The sequence below is a fragment of the Salminus brasiliensis genome, chromosome 4 (genome assembly GCF_030463535.1).
Source record: "Salminus brasiliensis chromosome 4, fSalBra1.hap2, whole genome shotgun sequence".
In the NCBI taxonomy this organism is placed as follows: Eukaryota; Metazoa; Chordata; class Actinopteri; order Characiformes; family Bryconidae; genus Salminus; species Salminus brasiliensis.
In genome coordinates this window covers 25,689,588-25,701,911 of record NC_132881.1, presented here as the reverse complement: position 1 = coordinate 25,701,911, position 12,324 = coordinate 25,689,588, and the positions used below count along the sequence as shown (strand labels likewise).

Below are 12,324 nucleotides of genomic sequence, written 5' to 3'. Positions count from 1 at the left end.
GCATAACATCTAACCTGGTGTGAAAACTCAAAAATTAGAGTTCTGGAGATAAATAAAGTGTTCTCATGAACAGCCATTTATTCTGTTTTCTACAAAGAGTGTTATTGTCGCTTTTAAGAACGTCAGAGGTGGCTTTCAACCCACAATATCAGCTGTTTACCATAATAATAAGGGCAAAAACATGTATAACAGCATCCCAAAAAGGGGTGAAGCTACTTTAAAAAGCCAAAATGGCAGCCTAATTCCTGATATAGCATGCGTAAAAGGTTGCTTAGTAATTCTATCACTTAGTTTACTCTTTATGGATAAAAATGTTGCACAAAAACCTTGTATCTCCATTTTGTTTCTTCCACTTTTTGATATATTGTGATTCTGGTAGTTTTGCTCTACTCTTTTTCTAGATTTTATAATAAACTGACCAACAGAAATTTTCTAAAATGACTTGGAATCAAATCTTTTCACACTGACTTCTATTAAAAGCTTCTTCCTTCTCCTTAAAAGTTGCCATTTTGGAGATACAAGTTTTTTTTACGTGACAGCACGGATATATAAGAATTAATTAGTGAAAAAAAAATCCACAAAAGGCCAATATATACATAGGTTTTGCTATCTGAATAGAATAAAATGAATCAGATGAACTGTGTGATTTAATGAAAATTAGTATACACCCCCCAAACACCCTAAACCACAGGGTATGTGGTAGAAATCACATACTACCAAAGCATTAAGGGCAATTGATTTTCTATAATATTTGACAAGCAGAGCATTTAACACTGTGTGGACCCACTTTATTCAAATGTGTTCTGGTTACTCCTGGATTCTCCTCCAGGTGAAGCACATGTTCACACTGATGGCACACACATAATACGTAGAAGAAGCAGAAGAAAAAGATATAACACAAAAACAAAAAAAAAACAAAACCCAGAACTACTGTAGGCCTATCTGGAGTCGACCGGCTGCTGAGAATCCTCTTTCTTTGCAGCCAGAGCTCTTTCAAAGAATGTCTCTTGCTGGAAAGCGATGGTACACTATTCAGCCAGGCTATTCTAAGAGCCTGTGACTCCCACAGTGCAGCCCGCAGAAATACTTCCTTTTATCCCGTGTTGGCAAGCTTTAAAAAGCCACAATTTGCAAGTGAAATCCGCAAAATTCGAAGAGTTGACTCCCCCGTATGAAAGGTTAGCCCAAAATAAAAGCCCCAAACAAACAAAAAGGCACCAGAGGACGAGCACCTCATTATTAATTTATTAAGAACAAATCCACGCAGCTAGGGAAATACCACAGCTTTGTTTTTAAACTGTAAATATTACGTGGCTCTGTCAGTTCGGTGCCAGATAAAAATAAAATCTTAACAATCGTGAGGCATAAAAAGCTGGATCTGCTGTCATTCTGGTTCATTAGCCTAATTTTCTTGTTAAGTTCCATATCTTTCCTCCTCGCTCTGTCTGAAACACATCAACACATTTTTTTCTTCCTTTTTTTTGCCTCCTGTTTTTTTTTTCCTTTCGGGGGAAATGAGTGTTGTAGTGTTGTCTTTATTGTGGAGTTGGCCACCCGCTGCTGCAACTAAAGGGCAGAAAATATGATACTAATGATGAAATACACACATTGTGTAAACTGAGACACTTTTCATAGTCGAGCATAAACAGACAGCAATTAAAGAGAGGGGAAACAGAGGGGAAACAAGAAAGAGAGAAAGTGCCTATAAAGGAAGCAGCTGCCTGATTTCATATCAGCAACAAACAACAACTCACTACCTTAATGTCTTTGTCTTTGTGAATGCAACTCTCCCCCATCAGTACGGAGAACTGGTTCTCAGCTTCCTACACACACATACACACAGCCTAGAAGCCAATTCTCTTTCCCTCCTAATAAATACAAACACAATCAGACAAACACTGAGCCAATTTACCCTCCGTTGCCCCACTAACTAACTCTCTGTCTCATACACACACACACACACACACACAGAGAGACAGACACACACACACACACACACACACACACACACACACACACACACACACACACACACACACCGAGCTCGTCTAATTTCCTCAGGCCGCCACATTGGCAGGGAGTATGTTGTAGCACAAACAGAGATGTGTTTTGGGTAATTGCTCGTGCTGTGTTTGTATGGAAATCTCAGAGTGTGTGACAAGGCTAGATAGCTGCCCAATGTTGTCCTGATCCACGCTTTAGGCTTCCAGCCAAAGTATTTTATCTCTTAATGCATTAGAGTGATCTTCCAATTAGCCCACGCTCATAATACCCCAGCTTCTGGTGGCGCTGCGTGTGTGTGTGTGTGTGCGCGCTTGTGTGTGTGTGTGCGCGTGTGTGGCTTGGGGGGCTCGGCGATAGTTCTGCTTGAGAGGTAAAATGAGGTGCTTATTGTGTGTGCGCGGGGGTTGTGCGCTTGCCGGAGCTTTCGTTGTAAAGTTTGCTGATAAGAGGAACTGGGCCCTTGAGCATCCATTCAGCCCGGTACATTAACACTCCTTATCGGCAGCCCAGATAACGAGCGCATGCCATTTGCCTTTGGAGGAATTAGCCCCGTCTTCCTTGGCTAACCAGGCAGTGGTGATTAACCTTTACACTGTCCAATATTCTCCCAAGACTTCCTCTCCCAGATTAGACACTATTAGTTATGACCAACTAAATGAACAGCTCTCGCCTGCTAAGAGAGAGAGAGAGAGAGAGCGAGAGAGGCAGACAGAGAGACAGACAGATAGGACTGAATGCACAGTGCAGTGTGTGCATCTGGCTTAAAGTGGCAACTCCATGTTCACACGCGCGTTATTCGTGGTCTTTTACAAAGTCATGGGCACACGCTTGTACCCACTTCCCCCCCCCCCGTGTCCATATATATGGGTGTAATTTCACGCTCCCTTACACACCGCCAAGAAATTCCTGGACAAAATCGGAAGCGATTCACTCGCAGCTCAGGAACATTACATTTAATTATTTTCTAAATGCCAGTCGACTAATTTTCCCTGCCCTGAAATATGCTGATGAAATTATGCTTTGGTATAGTAGCTTTAATTTATTTGATGCGCTACTTGAATAAATTGGTTTTCAGAGTATGGATTCAACATCATAACGTTGCTTTGATACGGTGACATCATTTCTTGCCAACAATATTACGAATCATAATTAGTTTAGACCTTATGGAGGATATACAAGATTGGCATGTGAGCTAATATTTCAATTACCTTGTTTTTTTTTCTCTTTTTTCAATTCTATGTGTAATTTTGCAGTGGGAATTAATTACGTTTGAAGAGGCACAAGTCTGCGGCACACTGTGAATCTATAAGAAAGACCACAATATAGAACGCTTTTAGTCAAGAATAGTGCTCATCATGTTCTGCAGCCTCTTATGATAAAGTAAGGCTTGTCACTTCACATGATAATACATGAATGTTTCCTTTGAAAGAATATATATATGTATATATATATATATATATATATATATATATATATATATATATATATATATATATATATACACACTCATTGTTTTTACTACAATGTATTAAAATTAAAATGATTTAATAAAAACACTGACATCTATTTAAAACACTTTTCCATCTCCTGTAAAATTTCCATTCCAAGGTTTTTACATGACAGCAAAGATATGTAACTTTACAGCAGAAGGAAAACAATGAAAGTCAATAAAAAAAGAATCATCCATAGTCAAGGTAAAATGTTAAAATAATCATTTAACACACTGATTTGAGGTCATATCACCCACCATTAATATACACACATACATACATAGTCAACATATATGTAATAGGTTTGCATAATAATTAACCCATCTCTATAACTTTGCATCTGTAATGTTATATTTTGTATGTGTCCCCCAATATGTTACATTAGGCAAATAAGCCATATTTGTGCATGGATGTAGGAGAATGTATATATTATATTCAGCTATGAAAATAAAATACGTTCTCACCAAACTACATATTTTTTTACAAATCATTATTTGTTGTATCTGTGGTCCTTTTACCCCACACAATAACAATAAAGCGAAACTGTGGTGCAATACTTCATTTCTCATTGGCATCAGACACAATTCAGATAAAGTGCCTAACCAGGAGGGCTGCTGTGTGAATGAGCCTCAAGCTCCTGCCAATCATTCTGCAAATCCATGCAACCGTGGCTTACCTCATACTTATTTCACCCTAGTTTGGAAGCATCCAACCTCTTGCCCTTCCCCTACTTCCATCTCAATCTTCCCTTCCTTTTTGGGCAGTGGGGATGTACAGGAGTGCCTTGCAGTTCAGCTTTCCTTTTAGTTATCCAGGGAGCTTTTTCTTGAAAATAGAAAAAGACGAAGAAGAAAAAAAAAAACATCTGAATTTGTAACAGTGATTTGAGGGTGGTTACGAATATGTATTTTGCTGAGAATGCATGCCATTGAGAGTGAGTATCCAAGACTGAGATTGATGGTTTTGGGCCAAATGGCTGTTGAGGGAAAATCTGAAAGTGAGAGTGCGGTATATTCTCGGGCGGTTTGCTGCCGAGACGATTCGCCTGCAGTCTGAGCTCACTGCTTTTTGACAAGGGTCACTGCAATAATGTGATAGAGACAATATGGTGAGTGGGATGAACCAGCCAAATGGTGTGTGTGCGTGTGTGCTTCCAGACGAGATAACCACTCTCTTGCTGGGGGGTAGTCCTGTACAGCCCGCTGCCTCGCTGTCTGCATGGGTTCCCCTTACACATACACATACAATCACACACGCACATATAACCTCAGCATGGCCAGTGTTAACTATATTAAGCCATCACATCTGGGACAAAGTGCCGAGAGACGCACTGAAGCATTTGTCACAAACCTGCCTCCAACTGCAGCTCCGGTGCTCCAGGCGGAGTCTGCCGCTCTCTTTCTCCCTCTTTTCCTGCATTACACTGAAAGCAAACATGATATTGATGTTCTCAGTCATATAACATGTATTTTCATGCACAGTGACTGACTATATCTCAATAAAAAAGGGTGCCTTTTGCATCCGGCAAAAAATGTGCCAAAGTGTGCTTCCATTGCTTAACACTCTAAGGCTTCTTACACACTAAAGTATATTACTCAGAAACTACAGGGACTACCGTTCAAACTGGTGAGGCTATTCTCTGATAATAGAAGTTTGTAATAACACTTTCAGCCTGCATAGCTGGTTGTAGGGGTTAAAGGGCATTGTATTGTAAAAGATGTTCTTGTTAACATGATACATGAGGCAATACTATTTCTTAAAGAGCAGCATCAGTACATGGCCTTTTTCACATGTCCACATTGACCAATATGACATTTGCATCTAAAACATCAACAAATAAATGTTATGTTTTTATGAAAGCTACTATTTTTAAAATTGTGTGCCCCATGTTTACATAAGATCAGAGCTTCCCTCTGATTGATTTACCACCCTGTCACACTAACTTGTCTTGTCTATAAATAATGTACTGTTATTTTACATTCAAAAACAGAAAGTGATACCATTTGAGCCTTTGGAAGAGCCAGAAGTTCTGCTATGTTTTACATTGTATATTTCTTGCTTTTTCATGTTAGGCAAGGTATATCAACTGAACCCAACTTCCCCAGCACACAAAATAGACAGGGACAACTGTTCTATACTATTAATGCAAATTAAATGATATTCCAAGTTGACTGACTGCAGCGTCATTTCAGGATGACAGTTACCACTCCGAGTGCTATATGGCTCCCATGTCTGATTAAGAAGGATAATATTGCTAAGGATTTTATGCCTAAGGTAAAAAAGGTCATGTTGTGGCACCCGTTTCGTAAAATGACTCATATTCCAAAAAAATTGAAGGGCGCACTTCCCGTATATTACCTTCTTGTCTTCTTGTCATTCTGCATCAGTGAAATTAAACAGCAGTGCAGGAGTTCTTGTGCTGGAAATGCTAATGTGCATTCACACAAGTCAAGTCAGTCCAGTGTTCATCCACACAGCGCCTTAAAAAACCCTGTCGCCACCGTCGGTTTTAGAAAAATCACCCACTGTCCTTCACTGTGCATTGTGTTTCGACAAGATAACTTAACAGACGTGACACGGGATGACACTTGTACACACACTGGTACATGGAGCCATCCAAGCTAGTCCCGTTTTCAACCAGATTAAGTCTCCTTGTTGAAAGCAACTGTGGAATTGGATTACCCCATTGGAAACAAGCCCCTGGATTTCTCACACCAAGCAAGTGCCTTTGAAAGAAGGCCACATTTCTAAAAACACACACACACACGCACACACTCTGGCTGCACACTGATGCTTCTGCCACGTGGACACACACGCAGCCAACATTCCCCCGGCACCACAGACACATTTATCTATGAGCGCAATTAAGAGCATGAAATTCGAACACGCTGCGTTAACTAAGAAAGCCCTTTTGTTCCAAAGGAAACAAAGGCCTGGGGAAAGAAATGAGTTTTTCAGCCTTGAGAGAGTGACGCCAAGGCTCACTGATACCCAGAATAATCACATTCTGCCTCAAATCCCTGCGGCTGGCACAGGTAGAGCACATTTAAGACCGTCCGCTGGCTAAGCGGGGCGAGGCTTGGAAACGCAGTTCCTTCACTCAAGGACAGAGCCTGAAGCCTATCACCATCCACCATTAAATAACAAAAAAACCCTAAAACGCCAGGTCTGGCCTCCTCGATCCCGCCTTCGGCGTGTCAGAGAGGGTGCCAAAGTCAGGAGGATCACCCCTTGAGGACCCCTCTCTAAAACCCTGCGCCCATAGGAGCAAAAGGGGGCCAGCGTCGGCCAGCGTGGCTCCAGCAGAGCCTCGTCTCCACCTTAAGAGAATGACTAATCAAGCAGCCTGGGCTCCATTTGCAAGCTGTCAGTCAAGCGGCTGCGCTATCTTCCCACCACGGCTTCTTCCTCTAATACCAATTTAAATCGTTCACGGGCCTTCCGCTGCCATTATTCAAAAAGATCATAATAGTTTTCCTCGCGCCCAAAGCACAAAAAATCAATTATTTCCCCACAAAGACTTGAAAGTACTTAGCGCAGGGCTGTGGCGAGCCGAGCTGTGGGTTATATCAAATTGAAACTGCACTCATTACACGCCGCACAATTAGTTACCTCTGGTCTGCACGGCCTTTCATTGCGAACGGCATATCTGTATTATTACAGAAACAAGCATGCAAATGCTATTGTTGGGGATTTAGAGAAATCAATAGGACAGTGGCGCGAGCATTCGGTGGCCCGTCACTCAAATCTGCTGCGGGCCAGAGATAAAGGTCTGAATTCAAATTAGCGCAGCCAGCCTGTGACATCACAAGTGACACCCCAAATAAAAGCCCCGGCTCCATGATATATGTAATTATTCCTCACGCATTCTCCTCTTTTCTTCCTCCTCATTGTGTACACTTGTGTAACTATGTTTCGTATAAAAGGATTAAGAGTATTTTAATGAGAAACTGTAATTGTTTTTTTTCCCTCTCGTCTCCGGCATGCGGATATGTGTGTGTGTGCGTGTGCCTATGTCTGCGGCAGTATGAGAATGTACGCCTTACCCAATGAGTGAGCTAATCTGTCTCCTACTCTTTTATTTGCAAACACTCTCTATCTCCATGTTAACTAGCCAGGGCTGCTGCTGCTGCTGGTGGTGGCCAGGGCCAATAGAGAAAGTCCAACACTTTCTTTCTTACTCTCTCTCTCTCTCTCTCTCTCTCTCTCTCTACTGGTATAACAGGGACTTTACCCACTGTGAAGGAACTCATTATAAGCAGCCTATGTGACCTCCTGCCTAGATCTGACCTGGCCCGGCCCTCCGTTTGACCCCGAACGAGTACAGGTGAGGTTAAAGGTGATGACCTCAGGGGGTAGAGGTGAAGAGAAGACACAGGCAACAAGGGTTAGGCATCTGCGGCGGAAGCAGAGGCTCCTGCAGTGACCTGTCACCCAGGTGATGGGCTAACAGCTCAAGGGGCATCCGAGTGTTGAAAAAGAGGGACAACAATTACCAATTACCAGTCTGGCCTCCGCTCCCAAAACAAAGACCAATAGGAATGCGACTGCTTAAAAACCACAAAGGGGAATTAAGGGCGGTGAGGGGTGGTGGTGGTGGTGATGGGGGGGGGGGGGGGGGGGGGTTAGTAGCATTCCATGCAGTCTACACACTAAGAGTGACACACTCTATGTTGTTTCAAAGGCAGGAAGTAAGGAGCTGTGTCTTATTCGAGCTGCTTCTTTCATATTCCTGACTCTGATGCTCATTTTTTTTGAATGCGAAAGCCATCCTGAAACGTCGCTCACCCCCCCATTCCACCAAAAAAAAAAAAAAAAAAAAAAAAGCATTGAACAAAGCCGTGCCTTTTCGTTCAGCAGGGGCGAGAGGAGAGTAGGGTGGGGAGGGAGAACATGCCCTTTCCTGGCCTCTCTTTCTCTCTCTCAATATCCTGCCCCCTTCCCCTTTATCGCGGGGGGTTCTGCATTCAATGTCGGTTAAACGTTTGCACAGCCACACAATGGCAGAGCGAGATGGCAGGTGCGAGAGAGAGAGAGAGAGAGAGAGAGAGAGAGAGAGAGCGAGCGAGCGAGGGAGAGAGAAAGAGAGAGAGAGAGAGATGAGAGGTCAGCCCATTTGGCACAGTAATGACTGTGAGCATATTAACGGAGACCCAGGAGTCTGCGCTTGACCCCTGCGTGACAGTTCTATTAACCCTGCGGGCTGGCAGGGAGTGTCCGGTAAACCGGCTTTCCATCCATTCAAACGCCGGAGCCTGGCTTGTTCCCCCCCCAAGCAAAGAGAAACAAGACCCTGCTGCTCGTGTCAACAGCCCCTACCAAACACGACCCTGCTTACCGAGACCACAGGCCAGACTCAAGACCTTTGTGCAAACATACACACATGCATGTACGCAGAGCAGCACATATAAAACACACAGATACACTCGCACACACACGGAGCCTTTCTCTGTACCCAACCAAGTGAGATAAAGAGTGGCGGGCTGGCCAAGGGGGTGAGGGGAGTTGGGGGGTTATGGGAGGGGAGGGGACGGGGAGGAGAGGGGAGGGGCAGACGGGGCTTCAGAGCTGTCATTCAGCCGCTGCCAAAGAACACGGTGCACAACACCACATTGTGTGGGGGATTGTTCACTATGGCGGGAGCAGCTGCTGGACGTGTTACGTTTTGTCCATATGCTTGTTACAACATGCACTTGTTTGTACACATTCATGTATGTGCGTGGGTTACTTTCTCAGGTCGCCATGGCAATGACAATCATCGCAACGTGTGAAAGTCATTGTATGGAAACTCTAGAGCAGATTATACTGGTGATGAATGATGATGACAAAGACAACTGTAGCAACCTGTGTGTTTCTATTGTTCATTTTAAGCCAAACTTAAAAGTTACATTTCTAAAAGCATAAATCAACTACTAAGATGTAAATAAAGTTATTCAGAGAGGTTTGGAATGAAACTGGAATGAAAGCCAGGACTGTTCACATTGGTTGTGAAAGTAATCAGAGGTCTAAAACTTAAATGAGTCAAAAATCTACGAGGAAAAAGTTAATATTTACAAAAGAATTACAAATATGCAGACGTTTAATAACCTGTTTTACAATAGGTCTGATGTCACTTCATTCTTGACACAGAAGAACATGTAGGGCATTGCAAGGCCAAATGACCAGAGTTTTTCAGTGATTTTAGTCCCGTCCGAATGCAAATAAGCACCTTTTACCTTTAAATATTCTGTCATATATTTTTTCGCGCTTTGTCTCGAGTATGGACGCGCTTGAGGATGTAGTTTAGTCATGTATGGCACAGATACCTCGGGTCATTCTAGCTGTGGCAAACCTCAGTCAGATTCAGAGCCTGATGACACTGGGTGGTGTGGCGCTTCTGGAAGCTTTAGAGAAGTCTTACAGTCCACATACGTGTTATGAACATGTAGCTACTAATTTACAAATCTAAAATTTCATTATGACTAATGAAGGATTATGAGATGGGTTGTCATTGTTTTTATTATTTATTGTTTTTAAAGGTGACGGCAGTGCGTAAATCAAATAGTCACTCCCATCTCCTTCATTTATGCCGAGATTTCTTATCCTGTGTGAATCAGTCATGATTTTACAGACAGTCCTGTAGTACAATTACATTGACTTCTTATGTAAAACTAATCCTGTCTGAACAGGGCTAAAGAAATCAGTATTTTGTCAATATTTGACCATAATCAACATAACAAATAAAGTACATAATACAAGTAGGTTCACTGGTTGTCTTGGATAGTAAATAAAATGTCTATATTTGCACTGCAAAGAAATCAGAGCATGTGGGTTTCTCTAGTTCTAATACCATATTAATGTGAAGGCAGATTTCATACAGATTTTTAAAGGCATTAACATCTGATTATTAAACCTTATGGCCGTATCACTGTATTTATATTGTACTGTTATGACAAATCACTCTTGTTTTGATCCTGGCACCTTACTCTGAGTCTTCTCTCACTCTCAGCATTAAATACTGCGGTTTCCGAGCCTATCCGCTTGCCAATGAGAGGCCTGCACTCTGACGTTACCCCTAGGCGACTGACTGATATGTGCACTCAAGTTGGTATCCATGGCCTTTGTTACGTACAAGCTGCAGCACTGAGAAGGAAAGAAGCACTTAACACCTTTAGATCCTTTCTGGAGGTAAAGAAAGAAAGAAAAAAATGTCTCATATTCATACTATCTGTCTTGAATCATACCCAATGCCTTCTGCTCATATTAGTTTCATCAGATGCCAACCATGCTCAGTTTCTACCAATCAATATTTGATGTGAAACAATACGAAAAGCCTCGAGGAGGTTTTAAATTTATCATACCGACCGTGTTTTATAAAAATAAACCTGACTAAAATATCTGCCTTGGGCCTTCCTGCCATGTGACCGATGTGCAGCAGAGCAAGCTGTAATCGAAGGCAGTGAGCAAGGAAAACATGGATGAGATGGCTTGTGCAGACTCCTTTACACCAACCATTAAGTCAGAATAGTATTCTGTGATGGCTAGTGTTCGGTAACTCTTACCTGAGATGACCCTCTCCTCCTGCACCTCAGGCAAAACAAGGCTAAGTGAGAACATGTTTAGCCTACTTGTGGATACAGTAAGCCAACATTCTTGCTGTTAAACTGAGAGAGATGATCGGCTAAAGAAGAGCCTGAAGCAAGAACCCCAACACCAGCTACCACGTGGTTGTGCAGAAGAGGTTTGGGCCTGTGTGACAGAGGAGAAACAGAGCATGTCTCAAAACAAATGTCACCAGGGGTGTCATGCAAGCAAAACGTCTGTGTTTTGAGTCAGTACACTTTCAAATCATCTCATTAACTGACATCATATTCCCTCACGTCCTGTAAGGTCTCTCACCCTACAGCACCCTCCATGTAAACCTAGCTACCGAACTCCATGGAAAGCTTTGATTATGGATCTCCCTAACTCACGCTATTTCTGCAGGCCTAAATCTCAACACTTTTCCCCCAGATAATTAAACCTCTTATATTTCAGCTGTATATGCAGCTAAAATGTTTAAAAATCAAACTAATTTAAAGTTCACCAATTACAAATCTGAAACCTGTCCTGCGAAGCTGACAACTGAAGCTAGCTACACTGCGCACAGATATGCTGGCGAGGCTAGGGCTGATAATTATTTATATTTTTAATAAACCTGGAAGAAAATGGTGCACTAATCTCCTCAGAGGAGAACCCCAGTCCCTTAACTGAGGCATATAATATAATATAATGTAATATAACTCTATATTTTCTAACTTTGACCTTCATACGTTTGACATGTGTTTTCAGTTAGCGCTAGCTACCACTAGCTAGCTAGCTAGCAGTTAGCCAGCGCTGCTAGTTCAGTCTGTCGACCCACTTTTACATTATTAAACACACATAAAGCACATCCGCCTAAATGAGAACAAATAACCGCGCTACATTTATCTGGTAAACCTTTTAGTCCTGCTCAAACTAGCCAGGTACCGACATTGGTAAACGTTTCAGGCGTATAATGGTTTCAGTGAGCAAACGAGTTTCCCTTGAAAGCCTCTCAAGTTCCCCGCGATCAGCTGCAGCACAGAGCGGAGGAGGGCAGCGGGTTTGCCGTCACTCTCCAGCAAACATGAAGAAGTCTGATTAAATAAAGTTTGCCTGTTTTAACTTCTTTTTATTTTATATCAATATTTACTGCTGTTGGTTCACTGTAAAACGTTCGTCTGACCTCAAATATTCCTGTCAGATTCTCTGGCCTGTGTGCCACAGAGGAGCCGTTTTCTCTGGCTGCACTTCAAAATAGCAGCCCTGGAGGAGTAAGAGTAGCTATCTG

At 42.4% G+C, this 12,324-nt stretch overlaps 1 long non-coding RNA gene across 1 annotated transcript; it reads right to left on the bottom strand.

Annotated features, from left to right (window-relative positions):
* Positions 1–4,246: 4,246 nt before the first annotated feature.
* On the bottom strand, positions 4,247–11,054 carry LOC140554050 (uncharacterized). Its single transcript, XR_011979588.1, has 3 exons — positions 11,036–11,054; positions 4,845–4,917; positions 4,247–4,319 (listed from the first exon to the last, which is right to left on the bottom strand). It is a non-coding gene; the product is annotated as an uncharacterized lncRNA (long non-coding RNA).
* Between the last annotated feature and the right edge of the window lie 1,270 nt (positions 11,055–12,324).